The sequence below is a fragment of the Xiphophorus maculatus genome, chromosome 9 (genome assembly GCF_002775205.1).
Source record: "Xiphophorus maculatus strain JP 163 A chromosome 9, X_maculatus-5.0-male, whole genome shotgun sequence".
Classification (NCBI taxonomy): Eukaryota; Metazoa; Chordata; class Actinopteri; order Cyprinodontiformes; family Poeciliidae; genus Xiphophorus; species Xiphophorus maculatus.
The window spans coordinates 26,289,555-26,303,308 of record NC_036451.1 but is presented as its reverse complement, the minus strand read 5'-3'; the positions used below and the strand labels follow the sequence as shown (position 1 = coordinate 26,303,308).

The following is a 13,754-nucleotide window of genomic DNA, read 5'->3' as shown; positions in this document are numbered from 1 at the left end:
GCTAAGGTTTAGCATGCTAAAAGAAAACTACCGATCTTACCCACATTTTAGTGAATGCTTGAATCTCTATAGGTGTCACAAGATTTAGAGAGAGCTCCTATTCAGTCTATTGACTTGACCTAATCTGTTGTGCCTTCCAATGAACTACTAATCTCTGCTTGCTATTGAACAGACAAAGCATGCTGACACCCTGCCAAGGCAAAAAAAACAAACTGATCCAGTAGTGATCCCTACCCTCACTCAGAGGAGAGTGTGCACATTTGTAATGTTTTGTGCTAAAGACCATGGAAAAAATTTTTGTTATGGAAACGCCATCTGAAGCACTCAAGACCAAATCAATGCAAGAATGGATTCTAATGATTTAACACGCAGGCTTTAAGAACCAGGTATGGGTTTCGTCAAGAACAAGTTTAGTCCAATGCTTCTCCACATTCCGTTGAAGTTATTCTGGGGTCTCATCAGGTTTTCTGGTAATGACCCCTCATAAAAGATCCCAGGGCAGAGTCAGGTCTAACTGGAGGGACGATATCGGTTCCAGTCTTGCGATCCTCCAACAGGAGAGAAAGACTCCATAGAGTGTCCAATAGATTCTGTTCGTTTGGGGACCAAAATTGCAACATTTGTTACATTTTCAGTTGGCGCGGTTCGCTTTCACAACGCACTCTGTCAGACCTGCCAAACCCTTTCAAGAGCTTGTTCTCCTTCTCCCCTTGTGGTGGCGCTGCACCAAGAAAGCTGAAAACCAGTTCAGCATCATCATCGACTGCTTGAGATTCAAGTGTTGTGTCAACAGTCATCCTCTGGATTATGAGAGGAAGCCGGAGAACCTGGAGAAAACTCATGCATTTATTGGAAGAACATGCAAACTCAGCGCAGAAAGAGTTCTGGCTTGGATTTCAACCTTGAACCTTCTTGCTGCACAGCAATGATGTTAACTATTGTGCAGTCCATTAAAATAGGGATTAATCATCAATATAATAACAATAGCAATAAAACAAAGACTGGTATACATGAAAAGTTATAAGGTATCCTGGATCTTATCTAATGACGTTGTTGCTTAATTAATCAGGAGGTCCACAGTCCAGCTAATTCGTCTTCTCCTTTCCTCGTCTTATCAATGTCGGATCAAACAAGTCAACACTTAACATACGTCTACAGTCACAGCAAAAACGTTCACTTTCAGACCAAATCCATCCAATTTTATGGATGATTTAGAGCTTGTTCAGATGTATTTTCAACAAAGCATGGTCTCTGTGTGATGCTAGAAAATCTCTCCAGTTTGTGTTAGTGTGTATTTATTAAGGTAAAAGATATAAATTTAACAATTATATGTGTCATGACATTTTATCTTTGCCATGAAGTCACTTTTTTTCTTCCCTTTTAATGATGCCTTGATCATGAAGGACTAACATGGTTCAGTCCTCCATACAGTCTCTGAGTGTGTGCAAGTGGTCAAATAACTATTAGCTGAACTGATTATAAAGTTGGTTAAATGGGGGGAGCCCATGCTGAGGTAAACAGATTTTCATCAGTGCAGACAGAATGTCTGCAAAGTGTAGAATGAGCAATGTCATTACGTCATTTTTTGAAATGTAGCAGCAGTGATTCCTGGGTGCTGGGTGTGAGGTATTCCAGAGTTATGATCAAACATTATGTCACAATAGAAATACAACATGCAAGCTTTAGTCACTTACAGCGACTGGGTGAATTCCCTTCCACATCTGAGTGGTTCACATTTCTAAAAGCTGCTTTCACAAACACAATTTGAAATGGAACTCTGATCTAAGAAGGGAAAACAGTCTTTCATTCTGACTCTGTTACACATGTTGTTGTACAACCCATAACATGGGATAGCGTGGACAGATTCTATCATTATATCAGCAAAATCTCAGAGTCGTTTGTTGACTTTTCTCAGCTGTACATGCAGGAGGAACAGCAGAAGACCCTGATACTCATTGTCTGTCTAACACAGCGGCTTGGAGCCAATCAAACCGAACTGATGACTTCTGACCTTGATAAAGGAACGCCGAACCCCTACGGTCTCAAAAGCTTTGTGTTAATGGGTCAGAGCAAGCGTTTACTTAGCATATAATTAATGCTTAATAACCCCTGGTTGTTTGTCAACACTTCTCCCACTGTCTTTTTTTTTTTTTTTCTCCACGCCTTATAATCTTCAGAGAGCCTGCAGGCACTGCATTCTCTGATAGCATCTTAAGCCTCTTGTTCCAATACCCTGGCCTGGCAGTAACAACACTGGCCAGTCACTCATTTACAAGCAAAGATAAATGCACAGTCCTTAATCTGTCTCCAGTTAGGGCTGTAGTAACACAACGCAGGCCAGGCCCACGCCTTCAGCTCCTCCTTAGGCTTAGCTGCTCCATCAGTCGTGCTGCTGCCACGTAAAGCCGCCTCCACTTTCACCTCTATCACCTGCCACACAGGTACCTCCTGATAAGCGCACACACAGCAGACTGTGGGGGTGTATGTGTGTGTGAAAGAGAGAGAGAGAGAGAGAGAGAGAGAGAGAGAGAGAGAGAGTACTTGCTCAGTAATTAGGATGAACTCATTTTCTAGATCTGTGCATTTTTAGTCCAGAAGCTAAAACATTTACGCTATTTAGCTAAGTAGTAATATATGATAAATAATCATTTGGAAACAAATGTATTTTGGCTTACGTTCATGAACATTACTTGGATCTTGTTGGGTTTAGTTTCTATATACAACTAGGAACAAAATGACTGTTTATGAGATTTGATGTTATACTCATTTCACCAAAAAGTTTTTGGTTTCTGATTAGGAATGGTACAAAAAACAATAATGACAATTATTTCCCACTAGCTGCACTTACATTACAAATGTGTATAACTCTGTCGATATTCTGCTGATGTCAAAAACACACATTAAATAAGAAATTAAATTAAAATCACATGTGAATAAGCTCGTCCAAGCGATAAACGACAGATGTAAACAGTTTGTGTTAGTACTTATCATCTATCAGCCATCAGAGGAGACGTCTGTGCCTCATTCAGGCGACGAGCCTCTTATATTTTGTGCGAGTGAAATTTTGAGCTCGTACACGTAGACGTGCAAATGTGGAATAGTGACACAACAAGAAAGTTGAGAATTTGCCGCCGCTGCTGCTTCGATTCCCCATGTGTTGGGTCCCCCAGAGTGCCGTAACCTTCCCTTTTCGCTTCAATCCTTGTGTGTCGAGCCCGCAACTGTCAATGTTTGACAGCTTTGTTCTAACGGTTGCTTTTGCTATTTTTCTCTCCCGCAGCTAAGTTGGATTTTTTTTTTCTTCGTTTTTGATTAGGATGGTCTTCGACGGTGATCGGAAGATTATGGATTGCTTTTTGTTGCATTTGTTGCATTTTGTTGCATTTAAAAATGCAACAAATGTGTCAGGACTTGGTGATATAAGTTCAGGTAGCAGTGCCTCTAGCTCAGCATGGCTTAGAAGTGATCCCCAGGAAAAAAGTACATCTCTGTTTTCTCTCATTAATCATCTGAACTTAGGGCATGCCGTGGTGGCGTGGGGGATAGCGCGACCCATGTTTGGAGGCCTTGGGTCCTCGACGCGGCCGTCGCGGGTTCGACTCCCGGACCCGACGATATTTGCCGCATGTCTTCCCTCCTGTTCCTTCCCCCTTTCCTGTCAGCCTACTGTCCTATAAGGGACACTAGAGCCCACAAAAGACCCCCTGGAGGAGAGAAAAAAAAATCATCTGAATTTAGTTTAATATCTTTACAGGCTGGAGGCCAACACTGTTCTAGCTACAAAACAACTACTGCTATAAAACCTACATAACAGCAGTGAATGTCTGTTGCAAGAGATCTCTACACATATTTCGATGGTATCCTCAGGACATTAGAATTAATTTAATTTCAGCATATATTTTTGATATCCATGAATATAAACACTTTTGTGTATGGTAAAATCTAAAGCAGTTTCAATTATCAAAGTGTTATTTCACATGTATACCCTACAGTGGTCGCCACAAAAGTTTGGCTGTTTTTCTCTCCTATCTGGATAATATATATATATATATATATATATAAATCAGTCTTGATTGTTAATATTTCTATCACATACTCCTTTGAACAAGCAAATCACACTGTTATGGAAGCACAACAAAAATCCCTCTCACTGCTGTCTAATTGCATGAGAAGCCAAAGAATTAAGTGAGTCTGTTACACAAGCTCATTAAAGTTTATGCTATCCACTCTATTTCCTTTTGGTCTGAATGAGACAAAGGAAGAACAATATCCCATTAAAGGCTGTTTCCTCGCCCTATTCATTCCTGCCGGTGGTGAAGTGTCGGTGTTTTTTTCCGTGGATTAAAGTCTGATAGCGCTCGCGGGAAGAATGACTCCTCCGTTTGAAGACTTGTGAGTACGCCAAGGCGAGAGGCAGAGGAGAAGAGACTAAAAGCGAGGCAGAAACGAGTGTGAGACATAATGGAAGAGCGCGTCTTATGCACTGTCTTGCAGCGGGTGAATTAGGAGGCAAATAGCGTGATTATTGTGCAATGTGCTGGTGGTAGCGGCGGTGATGGCGGGATCTCGGCCAGCCCCGGGATGCAGATAGAAACCACCAGGGGTGCAGGAGAGGAGGCGAGGCGGTTGTGATTTATGGGTAGCAGCGGGGCAGATAAGGCGGCTCCCTTCATTTAAAGCCTTATCGGCCGCGTTAAAGAGAGGCCACAATTTGCAGCATTCTTAAAAGCCCCAGATGTAACTAATCTCTGCAACCTTCCAGACGATCTGTCTCAGGGAAAAACTATACATCACTCACTTGTCTTACTGATCCCAGAATCTCCTCCTTTTGGTGTACCAACTGGAAACTAGTGGAGAATTATTGTAGAGGATGGAAAGTTGGGATGATCCTGTACGCTTTTATTACAAGAGCAATTCCAATTCATACACTGGAAATATTTTGTTTTCTCTCATAATTTCTGCTATTTTTCTTCAGTAGAAACATCTGCATGGCTGCTACCTGCTTTATGTTACTGCTTGGAGACTCTCTCCAAGCAGACGCCCAACAGCCGTCAGAAGGTTAGAGAACATACCAGAGAAGGTTCTAAATGGAATAGCTTAGCAAACATACACACACACACACACACGCACACACACACACACACACACACACACACACACACACACACACACACAGTCAGGTGTATCTGTACTGGTTTATCAATAAACTGGGAACTTGACACAGCCACACCACACCACTGATCAATACCAATCACTGGAATAATTACTCACCAAAGCTTATGTATGCTATTGATTTTATAGGCCAGTTGTTTGCATTACTGTCATATCTGATCGGAATAATCTTAAAGGGTTTTTTTTCTCTCTGTTGAAGTTTAGTCAAGTTCTATAAAATGTACGAATGTCACTGCAAGGTCTAATCAATGCTACTGATGTGTGGAGGAGCAGCTCTAGAGCCTTTCATGTTTCTCGGCTAGAGCTGTGCATGATAAGCAGCTCTGAACATTAATACATGAGTCTTGAGAAGAAACACTTAATTTCTAAAATATGGCACAAACTATTGGTCTGATTGGGGGTGTTTAGAAGATTCATAGGCTGGTCCTCAATATTTAGGAACATTTTGTGTGGTACGCACTTGAATGCTGCTGATTAAAAAAAAGGGTGTTTATTCAAAATATTTGCCTAAAGTGACGGTTCAAACATAAAGAAACATTCAGAGCAGAGGAACAGATCCCCGTTTTCGCTGGTCTTAGCTATTTCAGCCCGCTCAGACCGAAAATGTTATCAAAGGGACAAAACATTATGTTACTGTACATTAAGTTTCTACACCTTTACAACAGACCGTTGTTAATTCTGTTGCTGTTCTTTCAGCAGTACAGCTGCTGTATTACTATAGTAAAGTTACCTCAGTGGACGGCAGCAGCTTTATCGGTCCGGCTGAGTGGAGCAAACTTGGGGATTTTGGTTCAGGCTGTCAGCTGTGGCGAGGCGTTAAAGGTGGTCCGTTTCTGTGTTTTCCCAGATCTCACAGTTGTTTGAAGGTAATCCCTGCGGACACGAGATGAGCTGATCAATCAGGCGTATCGATGCAACCTGCAGTCCCAAGATGTGGAACTTTAGCCTAACTCAGGGAAACGGAGAAAAACCTCAAACAATGGTGTCATGTGAAAGTGTGGATCTTTCATATCACCTCATATGCTGCCAGTTCTGAGGATATCTTCCTTTTTCTGCACACAGGCTCTGATATAACATCCAGTACTACAGATAAACGGGACTGTTGCTGATACTAACTAAATGGGGCCTCACACACAAAATGTGTCAGCTATCGGTAAATATCAAAATTCAAATAAAGAAATAAATATATTCAGTGATACAAAAAACATGGCTATAATTCTTCGGGCAGCATTAGGCCTGATACAACTGCGTCACAGAATACATTCTGCTTTAAGTTTTGGTGTAAACAATGTGAAATTACACAATTTTATGGTATTTTTATTTCAGATGATCCAATCCCCATTATATATTTGACCAGTATGGTATGCAAGCAGCTGCAGGAAGAAGTGCATTGTAATTTTTTGCATGCATCTTTGTGTCACACCTTCTCTGAGTAAACTGTGAGCTCACTCATTTTTCTGCTCTGTTCTGTTGACAGTTGGGTGGAAATGTGTGAAAAGAAGAGCAGAAATGTTCATCTTCAGGTCAATCATCTGCAACGGGCCCCCGTCTGGTAATCCCTCCTGCTCCGTCATTCACCTCTGTGGTTAGCATGAGTAGCTACAATCCTCCAAAGCTATTGCCATTTTTGAATTTTAAGCGTCTTTTTTTTTCTCTTTAAATTGAGCATATATATTCATTTTTATATGCTTTGCTGTGTTCTACAAGTGTAATTAGTCTGGGATACTCAGCAGTTGATATTTCACCCGCCCGCCCCGCTTCCATTCTTAAGTATTCATGAAAGCCAGTGATCTGACAAATGGAATTTTTCAGCACGGCAGCATCTTGCATCTCAGACCTCATTCTGACGGATAATCCTGTTTAAATATCCCGGCCCGGTTTATGCAGCCCAGGTAGGGAAATCTTAGCATTTAAAATGCTTACACTTACATACCTTCATAAAGTGCATGCAGTGCAAACAATGATGCACAGTGCACGGGCCAGAATGGGATATTTACATTGTTAAAACGTAAAGCAAAAATTAGGGATGTGCCAATATGAAAATTTGGGCCGATATTAATATTTATGTAAAAGATATTTGACAATAATGTTAAATTTTAACTAGCGTTTTGAAAAAAAAACAGAAACAGATGGATAAAAATATTGGTTGTTCATATTGACCCAAAGCTGATATGGCCAATCCGATGTTAGTGCTGACATGTTGTGCACTCCTAGTAAAAATACTTTTTTTTGTTGCAGTATCATAGTTTATATACCAAAATGTAGAACCAAAATATTTAATGTGATCTAATTGCCTTATTTAAAACGGAAAAGCAACAATGTAGATGCTGTGTGTCGCATTTATTAAAATATTAAGTAAACAATTAATAGCTACCGTCTCTATAATATGGCTATCAAATAATTTCACAAGAAAGCTTTGCTATAGCAACCTTCATAATGCTAAGGCTAAACTTGTCGGCTGAATCAATCTGTCTGATCAGTCATGACCTTCTAAAAGGCCACCAATAGTGGAATAAACTTTTAGATTTTGCAACAGCTTCACCTGTGCAACATTCTCCAAGTGGTGTGGTTTAAGGCAGACTCATGATCACCTGCTGTGGTCGGCCGATACACCAGGTACCACATGATGTCAACAGGGACATGGCAGATGTTAGCTGAAAAAAACTTAACAACAGTGCACTTGCAGACATTCAGTTAGCAATGTTTCTTCCTGATGTGAACATTTTCTCTAAGTCCTCTAACACATCCAGTGGTTTCAGGAGTTTTTTCACTTCGCTAACTGATGCATCTACAACTGTGCTGCAATACGACATGCGCCTACTAATTTTAACTTCACAGAACATCACTTCAAAACTCTGAACTCACCGTTTGAGTCAATACCTAAAGTTCAAAATAACAATCAAAGAGCTGTGTCTCAGTGCAACGCCAGTAAAAACGTTGTTGAAGGGTTAATGGAGGAGCCATGTTGTGGTGACTTCCTGAGGGCGGAGTTTCAGAAAGAGCTGGAGCTTCTTAAAGACACAGACGTAAAATTTCAAGGCGTTGTTGAATCTTTTAAGTCATATTTGATATATAAAGGCTTTTTATAACAACTGAAGCTAACAGTTACTTGATTGCGCTACAAAATGGCCCCAGGCGTCATTTTAAAACACATAAAACTGCCCCTTCAATGCCTTAGTGTTGCTTAATACTAACTGATGCATCTAAATATGTGTAGCAAAGTGTGTGATTCATTCTCTAAAGAAGAACAAATAGAATATTCCTCCAGTTTTTTGTTTCTTTTCTGTTGCGTTCAGGAAATCAGCCGACCTCCTCGCCTCTTTAATCTGCAACGTCCTCCCGGCTACCAGTATCTGCCTCAGGGCCGCCGCAGCCTTGACTTTGCTGCGCCGGCCTATTCTCAGTTCACCAGGCTAATTCATCACAAGCACTCCACTAACACCAAGGTCACCCACATAATGAGGGGAGGGTTATTGTGATAAAGGGGTAAAAGCTACGATTGGATCTGAGCCAAATGGCCAAAGACGATCGCTTTCCGGGTCTCTTGTTTATCCCGCAACCTCCGCGACTCAAGCAGTCCACACACACAGCGGTGGCCGCTCCAATGGTGTGTTGGCAGCTTGCTTACCCTCCTCTCTCTATTGTTGCCGCGGCCCACTGGGGAGCGTCCCTACAAGTCAACTGGCATTTGACGGGGTGTGGGAGGTGGCCGGGGTGTGTTGGGAGTCACCTATTTCCTCGGGAGGCAGGGCCTTTTTGGTCCGTTTGCCCACCACCGGGTGCACCCCATCCTCTCTGCCTCCCCACCAACCCTCCTCCGTCTCTGTCTCCTGTGCGTTCCCCTCACCGCTCCAGCCCGCCTGCACGCCTGACAGACAGACAGATGCTATCTGCCGTGCATCTCCAGCTCTGGGCCTCTATCACTCTCCACAAACAGCCCCATTGCTCGCACACAGGCTGCAAATTTCGTCTGCCTCTCTCCCCCGCAGATAAGGGCCGATATCAGTGACAGAACATATTTTATGTATGAAATGTAGCTCACAACAAGCAGTCAAGCATTAGGTTTGTTTAAATAGACGATCCTTATCGCCGTTCTTTCAACGCCGACTTTCGACATTGTTCTCCGTTTATTTTCTCTTTGCCCAACAATTCTTCTCAAGCTATCTGGCCCCCCCATACCCCTGACAATTGCCTTTTAAAGAGCTTCCTGTCCAGGGGCCGAATTCATCGCTATTTTAATTATAGCCGCCGCTCTGGTGCGAGCAGGACAGAGGAATATTTCCAGTCGCACACTGCCTCCCTCCCGAACCCATCCAGTCGACATTCCGGCGGATTATTTGCCAGGGATTTCTCATGTCAAAGAAGCAACACTTTCCACCCCCCCCTACTCCCAGCCCCCTACTGTTGGCTGTTGTTAGCATCAGATATTGGATGATTTCCATTTAGTGCTTAGGTTATGCTTGTCAGTTTGTGCCCAGCATTTTTGTAATGATAGAAATAAGATCTCACATATGCCAGGAGTCTGGCTGACATAATAGTTTGGCTTGTGCACGTGTCTGTGCGTGTTCGAGCAACTACAAAAAAAAAATAAAAAATTCCTTCTCTACTTTTTCAATACAGAAAGTTGCTAGAAATCACATTTTCAGGGTTGCTTTTCAAAGGAAACAATGAACATGCTTTACATGTGTATTTGACGGGACGTCTTTTCAGAGTATTTCAAGAGTATTTCAACCCCTTGTTCTGACACAACAAGCCATGCCCTGGGACATTGTGTGTTGGTTGACCCCTCCTACTCTCCCCCACCCCCCCAAAAAAGCAAGGCCTCACCCCCACGGCACACGCAGAATGGAGGCGGAGGCGGTGAAGGGGGATATGCAGGTCATTACCATAACAAGCTGGCGTGTTTCTGAAGATACACTTGTTCAAAACAGACAGGGGGCAAGACTGGAAAGGGGTATGAGGGGGCTAGTCCGGGGTGGCAACGCCAGCCCAGTTTATTTCAATAACAACAGCCAGACACACGGCCTATCTGGTGAGACTTTGAATGAAACACTTGGGCCCCGATGGAGAGATAAGACACAGATGCTAAAAAGGGAGATGGCTGAACTGGCCTCTTGACCCTCGCTTTGCTTTTTTCCGTTTGTAGCCAATAAAGTCAATCAGAGTCAACATCGTTTAAGATCCAGGTTAGACTTTTTTTTATGACTTTCATTAATATTACTTCCAAATATCAATATAACTTGAGGGGTTAAAAATAAAAAAGCCGGCTCCGCTCATATCCATTTACTCTTGTGTAAACCTGCGTTGTTAATTAAAGTGCGATCGTTTTCACATGAATGGCTCCGTATTTACCGCGGGGCGACTGATGTATCCCTTGGGAAGACGGTGTCAAGTGCTTTACACACTAACAGATGTGTACTCAGTTGGCAGGAGCCGTTGCCAGTTATCAAGCAACAGAAAGGTTTTAAAAAACCGCAGAAAGTTTCTGTCATCCTGTTTGTACAGTTTAAACTTTTGTTATTAGGACCTTAATATCTCTGTTGCTGAGCACTGCTGGTCAGCTGACAAACTGCAAATTAGCAACACTCATCACTCTTACTTAAGGTGGCACTGCTAACCAGTAGTCAAACTGGTGTTATTACTTTTACACAGTTATGCAATTAACTGTTTCTGCATTTAGAAAGAGTTTGTATTTTTAACTCTTTGCATAAAAATGAAAATAGCAGTGGCTTTCCAAGGCATGCGCCAAAGTTATTTGAGATTTATGTGGAAAAAAGGCAAATTATTACTTTTGTTAACAGAGAAATAGCTTAAATGATAATAATTATCCCAAAATGCTATAGTTATCCTCAGCTAGCTAGGTAGGCCAGAATTATTTTAGGTCACCAACTAGTTTCACATAACCTCTGGATATTTAAGGTGCTTTGCAAACACCTAACACTGGAGCTCCAACATATCAATCACACGGACATACAGATAGCTTGATGCTGTCTCCACTGCTATAGCGGCGGCGTGTATACCATGGGAATCTCCTGCCTAACACCCACCACCAACAACAACAACACCACTTTTCATAAACACAGGTAATCCTCTATGGTAAATCGGAGCTAAAAAAAAAAAAAAACCTCAATAGTGAAAAGCAAGCAGCCCTGTGCTTTAATATTTGCGCAGATATAGCGCGGCGCTTAGATTCAGGAGGAGATGTCCTAAATCTCAGCTTGATTTACCAACGTTAACCTCGGCTTAGCCGCGGCTGAGGGGTGTCGCGTGCAGGAGAGCCTGTTGAGAGTTGGTGGAGTAGTTGTAAATATGTGGTAACACTTTCAGCGGTAATCCTCCAGCACAAAGAATTGCCAGAGATTATGGACCGGTTGTCTGACAGAGAGAATCCTCCGGCACAATCAAATTCCTATGGCTGCTGAGATTTGTAGAGGGCACAATACCGTACGGCTCGGCTCTCCCGGTAATGTGAGGGCGAGCTGTTCCCTCGATGAAGAGCTAAGAAGCAAATATAGCATGAAGTGCATATTAGGTAAATAGTGGTTTGCTTAGCATTATAGTAGGGAAAAAGTAGCTGCGTTTGGATTCCTTTTTTTTTTTCCTTCCTTCTGTGCCTGTTGATACCGTTGATTCCACGCTGACCTGAGCTATGGAGACGTGAGAACCGGCACACCCCGCTCCCCTCCTCCTCGGGGCACAACGCAGTCGCCCTCGCTGACACGTTTTGAGTGGGGTTTAAGGAAGTGATGTGAAGAGAGAGGGTGAGAAAGCCCACCGCAGCCCCGCAGCCCCGAGGATGAATAGAAGATAGAAGCCGTTTTCATTTCAAAAATCGGCCTCTGCACTTGGCTGAACCTACAATAAAAGTTGATAATTGAGAAGTGAAAGAGCGGGATCAATATGACTGTAGAGAGAGAGAGAGAGAGGGAGAGAGAGAGAGAAAAAAACGAGGCTTGGGCTTATGTTTAATGCAGTTTAACTGATATTTAATATTTTCCGCTTTCTCTCTCTTCTTCTCCTTTTGTCCACGTTAAAATACTTCAAAAAGAATTCTAATAAAGTGGAAATTAAAAGGAGCGTAGATTGGGGTTGGAAAGAGAGGCCTCTAATCCTGCTATCTCTTAATAATTCAAAGTCTCTTTTATTTTCTGAATAAAAAGTGGAATTAATCTGGCACTGTGAAGCTGTCCTCTCTTCTCACTGTTTAAATAAATCCCCGTTCGTACATTAGACGCGAGGAGGCCGGCTCTGGCTCCTCGCCAAGCTCTGTGTCAATTCCCTCCTGCCTCCTTCCTTTCTCTCCCAGCCCCTCTTTATTCCCTTTCTTTTGCTTTCTGCCAGGGAGGGACCTGAGAGGGAAGCCGCGCCACCAGAGAGCCGCTATCTCCAGAACCTGCTCGGCACACAGGCCTATCACAGGCAGCTAAGACCACTCAGCTCAGGCAGCCAAAAAGGCACCCTTATGAAACTTTACCCAGATATTAGGGGCACTGTGAAGCCAACTGATATGTTACAAAGACACTGTGTAGAGGGGGGGGGTGACCATTTCTAGTATTTATATGAAGCTTCACCAGCTGGAAGAGTAAGTAGTGTTACTATTTTGGCCTTTAGCTGAAATGGAGCCGTGGGGCTTGGGGAGGTTTTATTCTTTTGCAGCGTTTTTTTTTTTAAACATGATAGCGAAAAGAAATATGTCACTACTGGAAGAGCACAGCATTTGGAATCACTACCGTGATCGTAAGGGGCTGTGTTTGTGAAACATTTGATAAGCAGTTGTGTTTTAAAAGTGGTGCATTTAGTCTCTGCATGTAAGTGTCATATTTGGCCAGTTGGATAAACTGTAAGTGTCCTTTAAAGTGAAGTTCTTCAAATTAAACAAAATTTGGGTCAAATGTTAAGTGTTGCTTTGTGCCGCAATCATTCTAAAGATCTTAAGAAATGTATCCAGAGGTCATCGAAGGTCAACCTGTCCGCCCACAATTACAAAGCAAACACATTTGGGGTCAATAAATTGTTAAAGAAAAAAAAAAAAGAAAAAGCTTCTCAAACACAGCACAATTAATTTACATCAAAACCAACACAAACATACAGAGCCTGACTGGTGACATGAGAGAAAAAAAAAATCGTGGTCACGACTTAATATTTTGTGGGAACAACTTAATTATAATAAGTAGTGAGCGAATTAAACACATAATGGCCACCAGTTATCTGGTGACCACAATTTAAAGAGAACGATTTGATTCTAACAAATGGCGGCCACAAGTTGTTTTTTTGTTTTCTTCTATGTCTCCAGACGAGCTCCAAACAAACTTGGTAAAGTCGTTACATTTCATTTGCAGAAGGTTGGTGACTTTACTCAGGTACAAATGAGTTATAGATTTCAATGGCAGGTCAAGGAGCTAAAGTTCACGCTGATAATGGAAGAAGAGATGAAAGAGAGAAAAAATGTGGATTAATCTCAAATAATACTGAATAGTATTACAGTGTAGGTTCTTTTTTTCTGATGTGCAGCTGTAGTGATTAGGGTCTTCATTAAAACACCGTTTTAGTCAGAGTTTTTACACAATTTCTATAATTTGTGC

At 42.2% G+C, this 13,754-nt stretch overlaps 1 long non-coding RNA gene across 1 annotated transcript in view; it reads left to right on the top strand.

Moving 5' to 3' along the window:
- Positions 1 to 13,034, top strand: part of LOC102229011 — a 45,146-nt gene extending 32,112 nt beyond the window's left edge. The window contains exons 6-7 of the long non-coding RNA XR_002753309.1: positions 6,650 to 6,724; positions 12,514 to 13,034. This is a non-coding gene — a long non-coding RNA (uncharacterized LOC102229011). The remainder of the gene's footprint in view (positions 1 to 6,649; positions 6,725 to 12,513) is intronic.
- The last annotated feature ends 720 nt before the right edge of the window (positions 13,035 to 13,754 follow it).